We start from the raw sequence: 21498 nt of genomic DNA on the forward strand, positions 1-21498 counted from the left end.
ATAACAATTTCCTTTTGTTCTTTGTTTAAGCCATTACTCCAAAAGGAGCCTCCGATTAATCTAAGTAAATGCATCATTACAGTCCTAATCCATGTCCTTCTGTCAGTGTCTGTTTTAATTAAATAAGAAACACTAGCAGAAAGATATCACGCACAAAGCTGTGATTGGAGAAAGAGGGTTGTTTGATCAGGGTGAGATTAAAAAAGGCTTTACTGTTTTGTCCTTTTGCTCTAGATGCCATAATGTAGGTTAAAGGAAGAAAACTTGCCTAATAGTTTAGCACATTGCTCCCCATTATAGTATTAAAATAACCAGATTTACCAATGAAACTGTCCCAGGCATCCAATTAATTATATACAGAACATTCACAGACAAATGGTATGGCAACTTGGTTTGAGTAATTTGAGGCGTTAATGTGTTTGGGGCTGTATACACAGTTGACCAGAAATTGTATTCAGGTTGCAGGCTTTTTATATTAAATAAAGCATTGAGCGAAACTATTGATGAATTTAGGTACTTTCTTTCTTTTAGTATTTGTGGCTCACAAATTGTAAACATGGTCTATTGCAAGACTGTGATTTTTTAAAAAAATATTTTTATTTCTCACAAAATGAGGATAATTATTTTAAAGCAATGAAGAATCTATCTCATAAACATCGTAGTATCTAGCTAGTTAATATTGCTCAAGCAATACATATGTAAGAGACTCTTCCTCAAGGTAGTGTTTCAAGATCCCTGTGGTGAAGGCTTTCTCCCATATCCAGGCCATTATTTGATGTAATGAAAAGAGAAAGTGTGCAACACAGAGATTGTTAATTAATTTAGCCTAACAAGATGAAGATAAATGAAGCAAAGCATGGATTGAATGAAGCAAGAGGACTTATTTACAATTTAATACTTCTTTATATTAGGGATTTTTCAATTTACAAAAGAAAAGACCCTGAGTTTAAAGAAAATGTGTTCTGTGAGTACATGCAAGACAACTTTACATTATGCAAGCAGTTCTAAGGACTGCTGAAAATACCTTTTGGGTTAACCTTTAGCCTTAACTTTTCTTCACCTTTTTTTCCTTTTCACATGTTTTTCCTCATTTTGATTTACAATATGTTGATAAGAGTAAGAAAAAATTTAAACCTTAACTTTTTCCAATCGAAATAAGTAACAAAGTACCCATGGGTACTCTTGCAAGCCCAAATTCTGTTCTTTCTGATTGTTTACGTTAGCCTAGAGTCATAGCCTATTTTTGAGCAATTTAGATGTAGAAAGATGCGTTAAGAGAGGTAACTATAAAAAATGCCATAAAACATGATTTTAATTTCTGTTCCAATGTGTAAATTTAGTTATTGGTTATATGTTTTGAACTAATGTAACAAAGATTAGGTGTAATAAAACTATAATTTTTGGTTTGGGAGAATATTTTTTTTCCAAAGATCATGTTTATCTTAAACATTTTGTGAAAAGCCTTAGATTTTAATTTCTGGTCAATTAAAAAAACACCAAGATTAAAAGACATTACAGAGATTTTTAGATATCTCTTCCTCCCAGTCCCAAATTTAAATAAAGAATATCCCAAGCTAACAGTAGGTTACAATTTACATCAGTTAAGTCACTACATCTCAAGGCATATTATTCAGTTTCCCAACTACAAAGTTGAGGATGTAAATCTATAGAAGTGAAGTGAAAATAAGGTCTGTCATTTTTAATAGCTAACCAAAAAAGTCCTGTATTGTGACTGACTTAGTCATACCATTATCAGTTTGATCTAAACCCAGAATTCTAAATGATGACCAAATATATTGGGTCATTATTTTTATTTTTATTTTAAATAAAACATCTTCCTTTTTACAGATGAATGGTGTCTGTCCACTATTTGACCTTCTGTCATGATTTCTGTCTGCAAAGGAAATGCCTTCCTTCCTTTTGCAGTAGCTAGACAGGACAGCGTTATCTAGTGTCACTACAAGCAGTGGTCTCTACAAATAGCATTATTATAGTCCCTATGTTTTTATCTTGGGGGTCATGAACAAATCCATGCAACTGCTTCTAAAGATTTCAATAAATAGGACTTTTTATCCAGACAATTGCCTTTTATATTACTTTTAAACAAAACTACTAGTCCATCAAGAGTTTCAAAAGGAAAACAATTCTACAGAGTGCTGGTATGGCAGCACAGACCAATCATTATGGCACCCATTCTCCAGTCCTTTATTTTTCAAGTCCACAACAATAGGTTGTTGATTCAATGGACAAGACCAGAACAATTAAGTTCTCTGTTTAGCAGCAGTGCAGCATTTTAATGCCCTCCTCTAATAATGGTCTCATTATTGTTATTCTAAGACTGGGCCTCAGGAGGAGGAATATTTGCTGGAGGTACGTCATTATTTTGCAAATTTCGATTAGCTCATCATGTTGTCTGTACTGTGAAAATCGTAGCTAATTAGGGCAGTCAGTTAGACTACCAGCTTTTGAGTTTATGAGTTAAAAGGTAGCACACTTGATAGGCCAATGATGTGAAAAAGGTGGTAAAAAGGGGGATTAGAGCTGTTGCCTTAGTAACTCTAACTTCCATCTGTGCGAGAACAATGGACCTGTGTTTCTCCTCCACCTTGGTGTAAAAATTGGTTTTGTTCCGAAAGGACGGGGCTTTTTATGACAATCTGGAATTCAGCCTAACGGGGTGTAGTTTTAGTTGTTAGGAGAGACCATTGGAGGATAGGAAAGATGAAAGGTCATGGCGAGCTCCAAGGACATGAAAGGTCATTGTCTCTTGTAACAATAGTGGATTGTTTTGTCCCATTATTTCCAGCCAACCACTCAGTCAGGTGATAGAAGAGATACCACCAGTTTAGTCAGGTGGAACAGGAGAGAAAGATAATGCACCTTCTAAAAGAACAAAAGATAACTATAATTTGCCTTTATTAAACAAAGTTGCACTTATTTGTGACCATCCTCTGAAAAGGGTTGTTTACTGACTTACAATTCCAGCCTGCTTTGTTCAGCACTGCCTCTGTAGGCCATCACATCTCTGGGAAGCAATCCAATGTGTTAGAAAACGTTGTTTAAGCTTTCTTCCCATGAAGAGGAGCCCCCAAGAGTACCACTGATGTGATACTTAACAATAAATTTAGTTGTTGTAGCTTTCTCACATTATTGGTGTTCTTAAAAGGTTTTCCTTAAAACACTCACAGGATAAAATTAACTATAAATATGAAATAAATTTGCTTCAATGCTTTATAGCATTTTATCATAAATTCTACAGTGCATATCATAGAAAGTTTAGAGCAAACTGTATTAGGTGCTCCAGAAGAGAGAGAGCAGTAGACAGAGAGCAGAGACCTACAGTTGTGTAAAAATAGATTTGCTATAAGACTACTCTTACACTAAAGGAAATAGGTAAAGTCCCTTCTGTGCTATGCAGTAACTTTTGGAGACTCTGTCCCTTTGTCTAAGGAAAAAACAAAAATACCAAACTATTATTTAATAAAGCAGCTATAGCACAATTTACCATGAAAGCGTTTCTGTTACTGAATAGAACTGTTATCTCTTAGGTTTCTCCTAGAGCATCCAAAAACTCAAGTCATTGTTTTCCAGAAAGAGGGGAAAAAAAAAGAAAAAAAAAAAAAAGAAAAGCCTTTCTTGCGACTTCTCCATTTTTGCATGATTATGCCTCAGTCATCCATGCAACAAGTTTATTTTTTTCTTCCTCTTCCCTCTGTCCACAATCAAAGCACATCTCAAGGTTCATGTTAAATCCACGAAACAAAGACTAGTTTCTTAATGCTCGGATTTCCAGAATGTTTCAGGCTCCTATACTAGATCTCTAAACCCCTTTACTGGGTTTGTTCTATAGTCTTTTTAATCATTTCACAACAGAGCTGCCCAAAAGTATTGAATTTTTATGAAAATGATTAAATGTGTGTAATTTGCTACTATTACCTTTGAAAAATAAAAGTACATATAATTGCTAGGCATCCCATCTTAAACTGTTCTGACCTTATTTGAACTCCCCTTTTTAGCTACCCTGGGCCTCTCTTATCTCATTTTCACTCCTGGCCACTCTGGCTCTTGCTTTCTGACAACACAGATGGACAGCCTTGCACAAACTGATAACTGGTAATTTCTCAGCACACTATTCAATAATAAAAGATGTTATTTTCAAAATTCAGCAGGCATGTGTCATATTTACACGTACACTGAAGAGGAGAGGTCGAGCAGTAGCTTCATGGGAGCGTGCTGTCGTATGAGCCATTGGACTTTACAGCTTTCAGTTTGTTGATGCATTGGTTTACTGGCTCTTAGGTTTAGTAAGTAGATTCTTTAAGAGAAAGAAAGTCGTCTTTTAAGTATTTATACTTCAAAACTTTTAGTTTTTTAAGATAATCTATGCTTAAGCTTTCTCTTTAGCTTTCTATTTAATTGTCATGTATATACTATCATACGTTTTGTTATTTTTGTGTTAAAATGAACCGAGCAGTGTAGGCTGCTTAGTTCAACATGGGAGCCCTGCAAAGGGTTAACCAGCAGAGAATTACAAATGAACTATCAGGAAAGTTGATTATTAATCCAGCAAGAGAGAAAATATCCTTCCAGTTAGCAAGAATTAGTACCTGAAGAGCTGATAATATTGTTCAGGCTGTCGGTGTGGAATGGCAAAGCCAGGTAAGCTAGACATCTTCTCAAAAGAATAAAGTAATTTCTTTCTGTTTTTCATTGTAAGAAAGTTTAGTTTTAAAAAGAATCTTTGTTGATTTACTTGAACTGTCAGCATATGAAACAGCATGTGTTAATCCTCAGTTTCCTCAAATGAATGAAAGAAATTAAAATTGTGCTTTAACTTTGGTAAGAAGATATATTTCTAAACCGTGCAATGTATGCAACTGTGAAATAGCGTCAGAATTCTTTGCTGTTTTGTGGTTAAGCATGAGAACTGATTACAAAACCTGAGGGGTCCTTTGCAATTGCAAGCTAATATGTTATGTAAGTCTGTTTTAGTTGTGTCTTACTTGTGCTTGAACATATTGTGGAGGTTTACAGAAACTTTTATGTTGCAGAGCTCTTTCATTCCGAGTTCTTAGCCTTCAGTTTTTACACTGTATGAATGATTTATTCAAGTTTGTTTTGATATTGGGAACACATTTTTGTTCATTTAAAATACTTTTTTTTGTGGGGTTTCAAAAATCTATGATCTGGGGTTAGAAGGAAATGGATGTTTGGTAAACATACCACTGTGTTTATACAGAGAAATGCAACCCAAACCATTAGATCAGTTGAACATAATCTTCTTATAATTTTGGTAATTTTCTAAAGACTCAAAACTCTGTTTTAGGAAAACTTTCAAATTTGTCTGTTGTATTTGTGCTGTTGATACTAATCAATAGGTATGATAAACATTTTTTCAATGTAGTCTTCACTAGTTTATTATATGAGAAATGTGTAAAGTCTTTTAAAAAGATATTAGTACTGTAGCAATTAGAAAGTCTGTATACAGTATTTAATGACTTTTCCTAAGTTGTGTGCTGTTACTTAAATTAGTAACATTTAAAAAAATCCTGATTGGCCTGTAGAATGAAATTCAATATGCATATGATGTTACTACAGTGTCTGTCTTGGTGGAAGAGTTTACCATCTCCAAATTTTAGCCTATATGTATGAAATAGCCTGAAAGCTACATGAAAAGGATTATCGTGATAGAAGAATGAAAATGCAGATAAAAAACTGAAAGTAACCCAAATTTGAAGGCTGAGCCCCTGTAGCAATTTAGTTCTACTGTGGTAGCCTTTCATGAGCCATAGAGAAAGGAAGAAGTCTTTTGATTCTGAGAATGGGATTAAGACATGGCCTAGGGCAAAGGAGAAATAGAAAGAAGGGAAGAATAGGCAGCAAGGAAAGTGAAACAGAGAAGTGGCGTTTGTCTGACAGGCTTGGTTGTTTTGCATGTGACTTTAGCCTACTCGAGCAGAGAGACAGCTGGTGGCCAATTTTTCTGAAGGGTGGCTCATCATGTTAGAGTAAATTAAAATCCTAGAATTTGCTGCTGATGGAGCTATCAGGGCAACAAATGGTGGCATTTTGGAAGCTATGCTAAATATTCAGATATACAGAGAGGCAAATAACTTCTTGTGGCACGTTTTATCTGAGTATTTTAAGGAGAATGGGGACAACTCATATAAGCTGCTTTGCCTGAATTTGAACAGTAGCATCTAGGAAATATATAAAGAGCAAGAAAATCAATGATGGAAAAATTATCACACAGGAAATGACACACGTAGAAAAAACAAGATTGTAATTAGTGAAGGAAAGTAAGAAACTGATTAGAGGAATGAAGTTTCCCAGATGTTTAAGGAAAAAATTAAAGTTAAATTAGATAAGCTCTTTTTACTAGTATTGGAGAAGAATGCTTGCTTCAGAATGGGGAAGTTAAACTTAAAATTAGAAAAGAGCTGGCAACTTGGGCTTAGCTCAACTGTTTTCCTGCACGAGTGACTCTTTGGAATGCTCTGCTTGGAACATCATCAGGAACAGCTAGTGTAGTGCTGCTGGAAGGAAAAAAACAAACATACTGAAACTTGCTGTATGGTTATTTGGAATGATTCAGGTGATTGTATTACTGACATGTGTACTAACCCACAGATCAGACAAGTTGGTTAGATTTTGAAGTAGTATATCAGGATTTATCATATTTTGTATGTATATGTAGTTGACATCTGAGCTCTAGCACTGTATTGCTTCAACTGACAGACTTTAATAACCATTTTCAGATTTATTGTATGTATTGACAGAATCTTAAATCATCAAATACTACCTGCAACTGAAGAGAAAGTCTTGAACCCCTGCAACTGTAAGCCAGTGAAAATTAGCTGTTATTTAATTAGTATAATTTAAACTGTGATTAAAGTAATATTCTTAAATAAAAAATGGAAACAAAGGATATGAAACAGAAACTCTTTTTGTGCCCATTCCAGTGACTTATTTCAAATTCAAGAATATCATAGTGTAACCTGTGGAAAAAAAAGTCCCCCTACAATTCAGTTCAGCCTGGCTCCGGAGCTGACATGATCCTTGCTTTTGTGCCAGTTGTAGCTTCTCAGTTGCATATTAAAAAAAAAAAAAAAAAAAAAAAAAAAAGAAAAAAGTAAGAAAAAAAAAGGGAGGGGAAAAAAATGAAAAGTTTGATGTGTCTGGAACAGATTGATAAGAACATCATCTGATTTAGTGGAACTAGTTTGACTGAGCAGGGTTTTCACATTAAGTAAAATTGTTTCATTTTCTTCAACGCAGTCTGTGTAGCTGCCAGCCTGTTTAAAGGCTTAAGGTTGAGAAGTGATGAATTTCCAGAGGTCTCTGGCTAACTACACATACATCTGGAAACACAGCTGCAATTTAGGGGAGGCTGCTGAAGCAGTTAGCCTGCAGCAACCAAGCCATTCTTGTCACTACATGGTTGGGACAGTAAGATGAGATGATGGGGAGGTGGAGCATATATAGCTATACATTGCTCGATTCTCTACTTTTATAAAAACCTGGTGGTAGCCAGCAAGAAGCTCGTCTACAGAAGCAGATGGCCAAAGCAAAGGTTGGACCAGGTTATTTTTGTTCTTTGGACCACACCTCGTCTGTGATGACAGTACTGGAGAGAGAATGTGTTTCAGACCATTAGGAGCTTAGTGAGGCTATATGGATAACACTGAAGTGTTTTATAAGATTCAGTGTAAAGCTGCATAGTTCAAGGAAGCTCGTGTCTTATTAGCTATGGCTAAGGTCAGTTATCCACACAATGAGGGGGAAACTCTTTCATAAACAAGTAGATAAATATGGTGCAGCTGGTGCTTAGCCGTGCTTCAGGCTGTGATATTACCAAAAGAGCTCATGAACAACTCTGGCTTTTACAGAGTCCTTATGGAGCATCAGCAGCTTGGAGTGGTCGGATGTGAAATTACAAGGTTGTGTCATGAAAAAGGATAAGTCCAGGGCAAACTATAGGTGTCTGTCTCTACAAGATATTAAAGAAAGAATACAGAACCATTAGACCTATCCTTCTAGAAGAAAATGAGTTGTAAAATGTTAGAACTGAAAAAAAATTTAAATCTACCTGGTCTAAAGATCTGATTAAAATAGGCCTAGTGTGTTGTGGGTTTGGGTCTCAGTGCAAGCTGCTAAGTGTTCCATGGTTTAAAATGCCAATTAGGTACATAAGGTTTATTAGCACTTGATCCATGTCTGATATCGTAGAGAGAAATGTTGTAAGACTTCATTTTGCCTTTGGGACTAGCATTTTTACTGTCTTATGGAAAATAATTATATTCTAAACAGCTGCAAAGAGAGAAGAGCTTGAAGAGTTAATTGAATCACGTGCTGCTAGAGAAAAAGATTGTTTTCTTTGCTTTTTTTCCTCATCAGAAGTAGGAGTTACATGTGTTACTTATTACATCCAACATATTCCAATAGGTTTTTTTTTAAGACATACTCATGAAGCAGTGTATTTCTCAATGACACATTACTTTATTTTCAGATACTAAATCCTGGAGCAAGCAAATGTGTCAGTTTTCACCATCGGAATACAGTTCTGTAGTGGATGGTAGTACATAACATCCATAGAACTGTAAAATGTAATCCCTTGACTCTCTTCACTATACAGGCTTTGGTTGTATTTTCATAGCTGGTAGAGGAGAATCTGTTGGTATTTCTTCCAAAGATAGTACAAATCAGTATTTGTGCAGTTATTAATTATTCTGGAGCCTTTAGACCAAATGTTTTAATTGTAGTAAAAAACCACACAAAAACAAACAAACAAACAAACAAAAACCCACAGCAAATTTGCTCTAGCTGTATTCACTCAAGCTTGCGAGAGCCAAAGGACAGTAGATTGACTGTTGTCTCACAAATGGGTCTGTTTTACTCACCAGACTGATGAGATTGTGATGTGCAGGTGTTCAGTGTAGGAGGCAAACAGTAGTGTGCAGAACAGAGCGGAGATTTGTCAGGCAGCTTCTGCTTAAATAGGTCAAACTGACAAAACTCCGTTGCGCTGGGAGGAGGCCAAAGCTGGGCACTTCAGCAGCAGCTACAATGCACAGATGCCACCACTACTCAGTGACATCCTTTTGGCCTTTCTACCTCTGGACAGGGATGGATAATGTAAAAAATGTCTAACAGTTTGCCTGCTCAATAGTAGTTTATGTGCGTGTGCAAGTTTCCTGGCCTTTTACAGGGGGAGAATCATCTATTTAAAACTCAGTGGGAATTGCAGTAGGCAAACCCTAACTCTTTATGTTCACTGTTTTTGCCAAACAGTTTTCATTATGACCACATTTTTTTTAATTCCAATTTAAAGACATTTGTTCCACTTCCCTATTAACTTGGATTTTTAAAAAAAGCCATATCTATAAGCATACATCCCAATTTTTGCATGAAAAATGTGAACTAAATCACAAATGTCTTTGTTTCTGCTTTACCAGGGTAAGCTTTTAGCATTTATTGAGGTAATATATATAGTTTACTAGTGTTTATGCTGAATCTTTCTTGTCTGTGATTTTTCAATTGACTGCTTTTTCTCTGAAAGAAATATTTTAGTATGTTGTTGATTATTCTTTTTTCTTTCTGCTTTTCCCATCAGTTGTAGTCTGTTTAATGCTATTGTCACACTACAGAGCACAGTTCTGAGGGAAAACAAAGTAGCTGCTAGTGACCCCATGACAACTGTCTGGTAAAACCTGATTACTAATCTAGAGTGTTGTTTAATATAAAGGCCAAATAAAAACCTACAGGAGAAGAACGTTGTTTTGTTTTAAATTCCTACTAGGAAAGGAGCTGCTGTGTTGTAAGAATGAGAATAATAAGCCTCCCTTGCTTGTCAGGATTCAGCTATAGATGTTCAGTGCCTACTTGCCTAGACTTCCTATTTTAAAGAAAGAGCTAAGTTTTGGAATTGATGTCAAAATCAACTAAAACAATAATCAGCAGGTTTTTTGTTTTGGGGAGGATCAGATTCTACTTTGAGTTATACTGATATAGTTCTGAAGTGAGTGTATGGACTTCATTAGGGTTATTCTCTCCTGCACCCTACAGCTGTGACAGGTAATCCAGAGCTACTGTATCCTCTGTCTTCTGCTCTCTGTTTTTAGCTGTTTGTAGCAAGCAAAGAAAGGAAAGAGTAAGAAGTCACTATGTCATCTGCTAGTATCAATAATGATTTTTGCATTGTATGAGAAACATAATTTTTGCATTTTCCTAAAACCAATGCTTTCAGGGAATAAATTAGAAAAGAAGCTTGGTGCCAGCAAATAAGTTATTGAGCCTTTTTGTGAATGTTCTTTCCACTATCACACCATTGGATTTTAAGGGTACGATCAACACATCTTAGGTGGTAGATGATCACAGAAGTTGTAGAAACAAAATTGCCTGCACACTTTCAACAGCATAGTGGCATATGTAGAGAGAACAATTTACTTTGCTTCACCTGTAATGGTGAAACACAACTAATTTTTAGTTGAATTTTAGGTTCATCAGTGGGGATGTTCTGATTTTACTTCTGCAGCTCCAGCAGTGCAGCAACTGTTTTAGTTTAAAAAATGTGCCCTTGTGTCTGAATAAATCTTCATAAATTATTAAAACCATACAATATGGGTTGACTGATAGCAACCAAATCTATAGAGACTGAGCCACACAGTAGGCAATTGAAAGAAAAAATAATGTTTATTATTATTAAAAATATATATCGCTTTGTGAACCTGAACTGTGGTTTTTAGACCCAGACTAGGAAGTGATCCACGCTTTGGAAAATTTGTGAGCAAACACTGTGATACTGCAACATGCTATACTCTGTCAGTTATTTTAGCCTTCATTAGTAAAGATTAGCTTTGTGAGTTCCTTCCATATCATGTATATGTGTGTCTACCTAAAAAACATGCAGTTATATGGAGGTTACAGATCTTTTTATCTACCTATTTATGTGTGTGTGTATAAGCATACTCACAAATATTTACATAAATGCATACTAGTCCATTTTGTCCATTATTTATATGTATTTCTGTGTATGCAAATACGTACATGTATGAGAATAGATATGTATGTGAACATACGCATGCATCTGTCTAATGGTCATTTAGGTACATATACATAGTAATGTTCTATATAATTTTCATATTGATATTAGGCACAAAAACTTCACAATTACTGATATACATTGTCAGTCTTATACATCATTCTGCTTTCAGACACAATGCTCTAGAATTTAGAGGAGTAATACAGTATCAGCAGAAATACTGAGAATTGGTTGATAAAATCAGTAGCAGATTAGAATATTTATCTTCAAGGCTACTGTGAGCAGTTTTGCTTATGAAATGCATGAGTCATTTCTAGCATAGCAATGGACCTGTAAGCACCCCGATCTTCTACCTTGCATATTCAGGATTTCTAATATTAATCAGATAGAGAATTGGACATTGTACACGTTTACTACATCTTGCCTAAGATATTTGTAAAATTGCTTTTAGAGATTATAGAGATCATGCCAATGTTCTTTGCCAACCAGATTATTTTTTTTTTATTTATTACAAGGGCTTCAAGAGAAAGGGCATAAGAAAATCAGTTGTCTGGCAATATCTGTAGTACCATGGTCATGATAGATCTCACTGTGAAGGGCTGATATCCCCTAATTTTTGTGGTCTACTTTAGTTAGAAGGAGTGTTTATCACTTTTTTTGTCAACTAAAAAGTAATAAAGTACACATACATTGCTGCTTGAACATATATAAAATCTTTTCTTGAAGTCAATGAACAGGTGATGAATCCCAAAGTAATTTCTTTTTGTTTATGTTCTGACTGATGTTTTTTGCTGAAATATACTTGTTCGTACATTTTTAAAAATTCTTAGAGCAGATGGCCCTTAAGTAACCTCTGTCAGTCCATAATTATACAGAGAAATATAGTTGAAAATTTAGAGAAATGTAATCCTTTGTTACACAATAATTTTATATTACTGCTTAGAAGAACATTTGTAGGTTGAAAATAATCTATTAAAAAGTGTTACAGCATTTTATGTTGTACATCAGCTGTTGATGAATATAAGATACAATATAGAAATACAGAATGAAGAATCTAAACATAGACATTTAATTCTCAGGGAAATTTTTTCCCTGTAGTTGTTGCTATGAAAAAATCCTTACCAAAATGCATCAATATTTTTAATAGCATTACCATTGATGGCTTTACTTTGTTTTACTTATAAGATAATTTAAATTCTTTTTGCATACAATTTAAGAAAGCACTGGTTCTTATCATATAGAGTTACAGGGATTTTGTTTTCCATTTGTGTTTCATGAAAGGTTACGCCATAAAGAACTCTGCAGACAGAAAGCCTTATTTACTCATAAAATAGGTGAGGCATTTGATGCACCTTTCATATGTATTTACAACAATATGTTTTGATCCTGCTTTGAATGAAGGGACCAGATAGTATCTGTCTTGAGGAATTGCTGGGATTCACATGTGATTGGTAAAGATTTGCTATTGGCCTGAGAACATCAACCCATTTTATTGAACCACTGAACACTTGTACATTCGTGTTCAGTACTGACCTGAGAATTGTGGCTTAGTATTACGGGTACAAAAAATATACTTGTATTCCATTTCAGTTTAAAGAGCTTTATTCCTACCTAGTAACTTTTTGAAATCAGTTCCATATACTCGTATAGGTAGCCATTTATTCTTTCTACTAGATGATTGTGGGCTCACTGGTAATGGTTTACCAACTTTATCATTTTAGCTTGCAGATGATATTTTTTCTTATATCGTGGTATCACTGACATAGCTGAAGGTCCAAGTCTTTCTCTCTAGTCCATTGGGTGCTGTTACTTTAATTTTGAGAAACCTCATATAGAACATTAAGCTCCATTCAGGCATCTACACTTTGCTTATAAATAACAGACATCAGATTACAAGGTCAGGCACATCATTTTCACAGTTTTAAAAATAATATTGGATTAATATTTTTAATACATTTGTTTGTGGCATTACAGCCTTTTGATAGTGACATTTTTTCTCTCTGCTCTGTAACAAACACGATATAGTTATCTGACCTTTGTTATCCCATTGTTATAGTTTATAGGTTGATAGCCATTCTATGACCTATGAAGGGTGGACCTGCCCCTGCTGCATTCCCTGAAATAAAGAGGAAAAGAGAAACAAGAAAGAAAAGAAAAAAGAACCCCCTCTCCACTAAACATTAAATTGTAGGGTGATCTAGAGATAAAAGCAGAATCTCTTTTTTGCTTTTCAAATATTTGCCTGGCCTTCATAAGGTATTTGCCTTTTGTGTTTACATTGGATTTATTTTTTTGGCCTACACGCAGAAAGAGAACGATACATTAAAGACTAATGGACAATAAAGAGGAAAATGCTCTCAGCTTTCACATCTAGCCTGTATTTTCTACTTTAGGTTTATTTTTTTTAATCTTGTCTACTTTTATTTAAATAGAAACTGCTGAGTATTGTAAAGGGTTGTAAATGTGAAAGTATCAAATGAAGTACAGTACAAGAAGATTATCTACAGGTTGGCAGGCAGTAATGAGAGTTGGCAAAGTGCCATTTTCTACTATGAACCTTTGGAACCTCCAGTTACTCCTGTGTGTGACAGAACAATGTAAACCTTTAAAAGCCAGTATTCTGTCATTTGCAGAATTACTTTCTGCTGTTCCTGAAACAGGCAGGTGAGGTTTGCATCTGTAAAGTTGCATAAATCTTCACCAAGGCAAAAGGAAAGATGCTTTGATTGAAAGCTGAGGTCTGTGTCATATCCTCTTCAGTTCTTTCCCTCTGGATGGCATTAGGGCTTCCTTGGAACTTACATGGTCCTTCATGGATTTGCTTTTATTGAAAGAGCAGGTTTTCAGCAAGTTTGTATAAAATATAATTTGATATAAAAGCTCATATTCAAGGGAAGCACCATTTTGGGACAATAACCCACCCCAAGGTTATCTTCTTTGTTGCTCAAGTTGGTCCCTTTGTCATGTTACATACTACTATTGCATCATCAAAAGCTTGTGGTTTTGTTAGCGTGGAGTCATGAGATGGAGATGTGTCCCAAATCTGGTTACTGTAATAATCGACGTTTTTTGATACCACTAAGATAACCCAATGATTTAAATGAAGTATCTTGATTAACGTGCTTTAAAAACATATGCATTTATAATATATTAAAATGTTTCACCACATGTATGTCATAAAGCGCTTAGTATGTTACAGTTTGTGAAAATTACAGTCAGTTAATAATGTGTCAGCTCCCCACTGTGTGCTTTGTAGGATACTGAATGGGTGTTACATGATTTATTTGCAGGATTTTGCAGGTTTTCTGTAGCGTGTCAGATGCCTTGCTGATTGCTTGGTGAAGCCTAGAGCATGAGCTTCCTCCTGCAATGTTTACTTTAAGTCAATCTACATTTGCTTAAAAGTATGACAGTCTTAAAATCAGATAACCCTCTCAAAACTTTCATAGAAACTTGAATGCTTTTCAGTGAGAGCATTATTTGTAATTTAGATGTACGTTTGTGTGACAGTTATGATTGTCACACAACACAACAATCCAGGGAGTGGATTGTTAATGATACAAATGTATTATAAAATTGCTAGAGTGATAATAATACTGCAAATAATTTATATACTTCTCTGGGATTTGGGGTGGGGAACAAAGTCACTTAATTCACATTTATTGACTCTGCCCATAATAGAGTTAGAAGGATTCTCTTTCCTTTTACCACTTTCATTCCTTTTTCCTCTTTTTTTTTTCAAGATGTTTCCTTGATGTCCTCATGTCTTCTCATTCTTTTGTTAATGGAGAGAACTAATAGGCCATACTGATAAAGATGAAGTGTTGTTTTTCAGCTATAGATTTAGGAAGTGGGAATACTCAGTTAAGTTTTAAGTTCTCCTTATTTGTTATCTTTCTGGTGATTTTTTTTTTTTTCATGCTGTCATTTAGGATTACAGTGGAGTATTTCTATTTAAATATTTGTATCCATGTCCTACAGTACACAGAAACTTGAAGATTAATTAGAAGGTGTAGAAATACCTGTTTTCAAAAAGTGTAAAATCCTGAAGACAATTGATGACTGGAGATAAGAATTGTAGGAGTCTTGAGATGGCAAGTCATTTGAGCAAGGCATAGGTCTCTAAGGTGTTCCACTGTACTGCTATATAGTATGTTATGTCAGGATAATATGGTTTAAATTGGATGTGTGACTTCAAGAGCATCTAAAACCAACCTATACAGTAATTGAATTTAATAGGCAAGGAAATCAAAGGGAGTTTAGAAAAAAGAGAAATTGTGTGAATTGATGATTTAAGAATTGAGGCTCTTGTCTGATGCTAATAAAGGTTTCTGAGGTAATTCTTTTTGTAACTATAATGTACATTACTGAAATAATTTGTATACTTCTGTGCTCGTGTGTACTATCTTGAATGAGGTATATATTTCTAATTTTTGGCTTTCAGATTTAAATCTATGAACACAGCAAGAGCTCAATTAGTTCTAGCAATAGTAGTCCCATAATGTGGAGGTTCTGAGAACTTCCTTGCAAATGGAAAGACTCATTCATCTAACAAAAGTGGTATAGAAAGAAACTTGCCAGGGCCACAAAGAATCATTCCTGCAAAGGTCATGTAGAGTAGATCAGATCATTGTCAAAATGTTTTTGGGACAGACTGGAATATTGAAAGAGAGTTAAGAAGGAGCTTTGAGGATGGGTGTTTTGAGATGTGTATTTCAGATCTACCAGCGTGTCTTTGATTTCTCTCTCATGTGCAGTATTGTGAATTATAGGCCTTAATTCCGTCTGGTTTATACTGATAACATATCTTAGGAGAGTAAAATTAAAAAAAATTTCATCTTCTCTGCAACTTTTCAGTTGGTTTCAAATGATGGCTTTCTGGTAGGTGCTGGGCAGATATTCAGTCTGTCAAACGTGTTACTCTGCCTTTCACTGGTCTAAGCTTAACATGGTCTCTGAGCTTGTTTCAAAGTCCCTCCTTCCCTCTTCATTTTGTGTTTCCCAAAAAACAGTTCCTGGTAAAGCCACTTGGAAGAACCCTGGGCATTTATTGACATTATGGCATTTATAGCCATTCAGAAGAGGAGGTGATCAGGAGGTCTGCCTAGTAAAGCTGCACCTTAAAATACCTTGAATTAAATCCTAATTCTACTAAAGTCACTGGATACTGAGGCATTAATTTTATTCCTGCACAGATTTCACCAGTATTTTTATTTTGCAGCTGTAGTTGTTGGCAGGGGGATGTTGGGGAAGGTGGGGGCAGGAACCCTGAACCAAGATGGATGTGACTTTACATTGTGAAATACATTCTCTGCTAGTTTCATCCTTGCCTTCCTCCCATCTGACCAACTATAAATGATATTTTCTGTTAATAAGTGTGTACTTTGTCTAAATTGCATTTATTTTTCTTCTGACATACATACCATTTTACTATTAATCATCCTCTTCTGCTCTTTACTGTACAAAGACACTGTTGTGCTGATAGAACATATTTAATCTTTGGTATGTTGTATTTTAGTTCTATTGTTGCTTTCTCATTTCTTTATGGAAAACCTTTCTTTATTGACTCTTAAATCATGGGTTAAGCCCTTATTGAAAACATGTTCTGTACGTACTTCTTGCTAGAGAAAAGAAGGTTATAGGCTAGGCTTACACAAATACTTCACTATATGGTAAAAATTCAGAGGTCTCCTATATGTTATCTAAAGCTAGAAATATACCCAATTACTCAGCAGCACATCATAAAAGAGATGCGTACTATGTTCATGTCTGTCAGTGCCTTAAGTCATCACTCTACAGCCTTTTTTAAATTCTCTTTTTATTGAAACCAAGAAACAAAACAAAGACAAAAAAAAGCAAAACCAACATCAATTAGATGTCAACATGACATCAAACAGCATAATATATCATAAAAATAAATGTATGATCTGGTGACTCAATGATTTCTGTCCATATGGCATTTACAGAGAAGTAAAGAAAAGGCAAATAGCTACACATCTGTATTGAGAAAAATATCCAGTATAAAATAGGCCATAGTGACAGCACTAGAAAGCTGAGATTACCTGGAAATAAATAACAGAAAGAAGGGGAAGCAAGGTTCCAACAGTCTCACTCTTATATATCTTGAGTGTTTTGTACACTGAGCACTGTGCAGGTATATATATTTTTATAAAAATTATTTAAGGATGGAGATATTCTACTGGCTGGTGATAGGCCCGGGTCTGTAGATGGGTGTGTAGAGCAACTGCATGCACAGTGAGGCAGAAGTGCAAGTAGGAAAAAAGAAATCTTTGGAAATAAATGTAAGTCTCTGTTGAATCTATTAAAATGTATACTGACTCCAAGCCTATTTCTAGATTTGCTGAAAGACATATGAAAAAGCCTCTTTGTATAAGTGCTAAGTACATAAAAAACACTGAAAATCAGTTAAGCCTCTAAAATAATAATCTGGGAATTCCATTCATTATTATAGTAAAGGGCATCATAACTTTATGGTAAGTAGGGAAGAGTGGGATAGAGTTGAGGCTGTGGGGGTGGGAACTAGAGAGAGAGGTGAGGCTGTGGGGGTGGGAACTAGAGAAAGAAAACCCAGAAAGATCCAGAATCAAACACGGCCTCTGTTATTTGAATTTGTTGTTAATTTTCAATGGAGTGATAACTGCAACAGCTCAGCCTGAACTGCCTAGCTCAACGCTTCCTTTGCTAAGGAACTTGGATGTGTTTCACAGCTTACATCTGGACAACAGGGTACAGGGGAAAAAAAAGCCACAAAGACAGACCACATATTGTCTTTGCATACTTAGGACTTAATCTGGTATGTGATAAATGTATGCACACACAAAGAAACATATATACATGTATACACATACATTTACATATCTATGTCCACACATCTTCACGTGTGTATAAATCTAGCTCCACATCGGATTTCTTGTCTGTTTGCTGTTAGGCTCAGTTCACAGATCTGCCTCCTGTCTCTCCAGGGATACCAGAAGTTTCCTTCTGGAATTTTGTTCCTTTTCCCTACCCAAGTTGTCCTTTTATACGGCAATATCTGAGATCTCTTTTTGTTAGTCTGATTACAAGTACAGCTATAGGCCTCAAAGGAGGTGATAAGTAACCCACTGGACCTGGGAAATGGTACCTTTTCTGAGAGCAGGCAATAAGTAATGAATTCCTTATCTTATCTTTTAGATCAGTGATAACTTCAGTGAGACCACTTGGTCAATGTTGTCTATCTCACTGTACAGCTATGTCTCATCAAAGTAGTAACAAAATGTATTGTTTTCGGTATATGCAACTGAATATTATGGATGGTAGAAAAGTGTAGCGCAGAGCCTGTGAGGAGAAGCAGCTCCTGAGGGTTAAACACCAGTACATCGAAACCTCAAAGGAAATTTAAGAAGGGATGGTGTGAGTGTGTGCGTGTGTGCATTTAAGTTTGAAGCCAGAAAACTATGAGGGTTATGTGGAACATTTCCTGGAGCTTACCACTAATAAACATGGCGGGATTGTCAGCCCTGCAGTGTCCATACCTTCCTTCTGGGCCCGTGCCAAGGCCCCTGCAATCGTTGGATACTGCATCCTAACCCAAGGGTAGGAGCTTCTCCCTGTATCCTCCTGCACGTATTTTAGCACTCTCCCAGCTCCACGTTCTCTCCAGCTGAGGAAGGACATCCCAGTGCCCCTGTACAGTGCCCCCCCGTTGTTTGGATGTCACAGAGCAGAGGACCAGGCGAACTCCATTTCTGCCATTCCATTTTGCCCTTATTGCCCGTGAAAGGCGAGCAGTGGAAACTAGCTTAATCGTTTGATTTATTCATACACTCATTTGTTTTGGGTGAACTAACAGTAAACCACCTGCTGTCATATCCAACAGTTTATTGAAGTGGCATATATAGAACATAATTTCAAATAACCACCAGTTCCTTTGTTAATCTTGCTCTGTCATGCTTTCATTGAAAAATATTTCTTATTTTTTTAAATTGGGCTCTTCCCATTCTCATACACAGAAAATCCCCTCTGCTACCAAAATGCTTTGCTTATTGTGGGCTACATCCCAAGCCCTTTATAGTCGGCTGGCGTATCTTCATTGACTTCGTTTGGACATATATCAGTCCATCTCTATTCAGCACCAGGGAAATGCAGCCTTTTCTGGAGCAGGTTGGCAGCAGTGGTGCTCGAGGCCTCATCTCAGTGGAATGGAGAGAGGCAGCATGGTGACCTATAGGGACAGACATAACCTGGAGAACAGACAGGACTTCAAACTTCGACGCTTCCTTCCAAACTGCTCCAAAACTTCATTAGCGTGTATGCATCTCTCTTGGAAGCATAACAGATTTAATTACAGAATCACAGAATCTTAGTGGTTGGAAGGGACCTCTGAGAACATCGAGTCCAACCACAAAAAAAAAAAAAACCAAAAAAAACCCAACAAACCAAACCAAAAAAAAAACCACACCACACCAAACGCCCACCAAAAACACCGCACCCACCAACTAAACCCCACACTCAACACCTCGCCATAAACCAATAACCTTGGGCACTAGAGCATGCCCTGAAGAGCCATGTCTACACGTTTCTGAAATACCTCCAGGGATGGTGACTCCACCACCTCCCTGGGCAGGCTGGTCCAGTGCCTGACCACCCTCTCAGTAAAGTCATTCTTCCTAATATCTAATCTAAACCTCCCCTGCCCCAACTTCAGACCATTTCCTCTGGTCTTGTCGTTCGTCCTTTGGAAGAGGAGGCCAACACCTGTCTCTCTACAACCTCCTTTCAGGTAGTTGTAGAGGGCAATGAGGTCTCCCCTCAGCCTCCTCTTCTCCAAACTAAACATGCCCAGTTCCCTCAGCCTCTCCTCATAGGACTTGTTCTCCAGACCCCTCACCAGCTTGGTGGCTCTCCTCTGGACACGCTCCAGCACCTCAATATCCTTCCTGTAGTGAGGGGCCCAGAACTGAACACAGTACTCGAGGTGAGGCCTCACCAGTGCCCAGTCCAGAGGCACGATGACTCCCCTACTCATTCTGTAATTCTGTTGCTCCAGGCAGGGCTTTTAAACCTAATACTTATATAAGTAAACTGTCCCCTCTAGTTTTTCATATTTACCCTTTTAAACCTTATATAATTAAACTGTCCCCTCTAGTTTTTCATATTTACTTACAATGCCACTTTGGCAAGCTTGCTGCCAATATATTCTGGGTCTGTGAACCAGGCAGTAGCTAGAGGTGAGCTGACAGGCCAATATGCACTGAGGTAACGTGAGCAGCAAAATGGGTTTTAGTTTTGCCTTAACAAAAGTTCCTGAAAACATTTCTTTTATATATTTACTGCAAGTCACAGTGCCAGTTTTTTGCGTGTCTGGTTATCAATGTGCTATTTCTGCATTTTGCTCTGTTTCGTATTTTTGTGCGATAAGATGAATTATTGTGTTGCTGACAATATTTAAATAAAAGCCTGGGTGCCATTTTGAAATGAAAATCAGAATTTTTTTTTTTTTTCACTTTAAGATAGAAAGAGACAAGAACACGAGTCCCTGCTCTTTCAAGGAATTTAGAAAGTTGGCAGTGATGTGGTTGTAGTAGTATGCCACAGTTACCTTTTGACAGCTTAATTAGCATTATGCAAATATTTTCTGTGAATTTTTGAACAAGCTCTATTTGAGGTAAAAAGTCTTACAGTTCGGACAGGAAAACTTCATACAAAGTGTAGCTTTAACACCACTTTGACTCCAAACTTCTAAAGCTCATTGTCTTTTTATTTTGCTTCATAAACATACACGTATCAGATAAAATCTGTAATAAGAGAGAACTTGTGGCAAATGCTGTGACCTTCAGTAAACTGTGGAAAGATACCTCTTCTAATCAAAGGCAAAAGCCATGATCTTCCTTGTTGTAACTGACTGTTGACACAAGAAAGGCCAGGCAGATTGACGTCCATCTCTATAGAAACCATTAACCAATGCTGGATAAATCCAGAGCATATGAATCCATATGCATGCTTTTATTATTCCTGACCTATTGGCAAACTTCTGCATTTTGTGGGCTTTGTTTTAAAGGACGCTTTAAATTGCAGATAGTTATTATGTGATTTCATTGGTGGAATAAATAGTTTTGGTTGCCTAAATAAAGAAATCAGTATTATTTTGCATCTACTAAGCATTATTTGCTTAGGTGTGGCTTGGTTTGGGTCCAGATTAGCACAATGAAGACTGTTACTTTAGCTGGGTGTAGCAAAACCAAGTAGTTTTGTTCATGTTTTCCAAATGATGTGCAAGTAATGTGTCATTTGAGTCTAACCGGGCTTTTACTGGCCCACAGTCCCTTTCTACTCTGTAAAGCATTAACAATTACTTTGTTGGCTGCAAAAACATACGCTTTTAAGAGTCCCAAAGATGCTCGAAACTCACGTCAGTCATAACTTCAGAACAATTGCCAGTCCTGTAGCAAGCCCAG

At 36.4% G+C, this 21498-nt stretch overlaps 1 protein-coding gene across 1 annotated transcript in view; it reads left to right on the top strand.

Moving 5' to 3' along the window:
- The first annotated feature begins 4174 nt into the window (after positions 1 to 4174).
- Positions 4175 to 21498, top strand: part of SOX6 (SRY-box 6) — a 272975-nt gene continuing 255651 nt past the window's right edge. Inside the window, exon 1 of the mRNA XM_014962253.1 lies at positions 4175 to 4659. The gene's annotated coding sequence lies outside the window, so the exon portion shown is untranslated. The remainder of the gene's footprint in view (positions 4660 to 21498) is intronic.

Source organism: Calidris pugnax, unplaced genomic scaffold (genome assembly GCF_001431845.1).
Source record: "Calidris pugnax isolate Ruff unplaced genomic scaffold, ASM143184v1 scaffold593, whole genome shotgun sequence".
Classification (NCBI taxonomy): domain Eukaryota; kingdom Metazoa; phylum Chordata; class Aves; order Charadriiformes; family Scolopacidae; genus Calidris; species Calidris pugnax.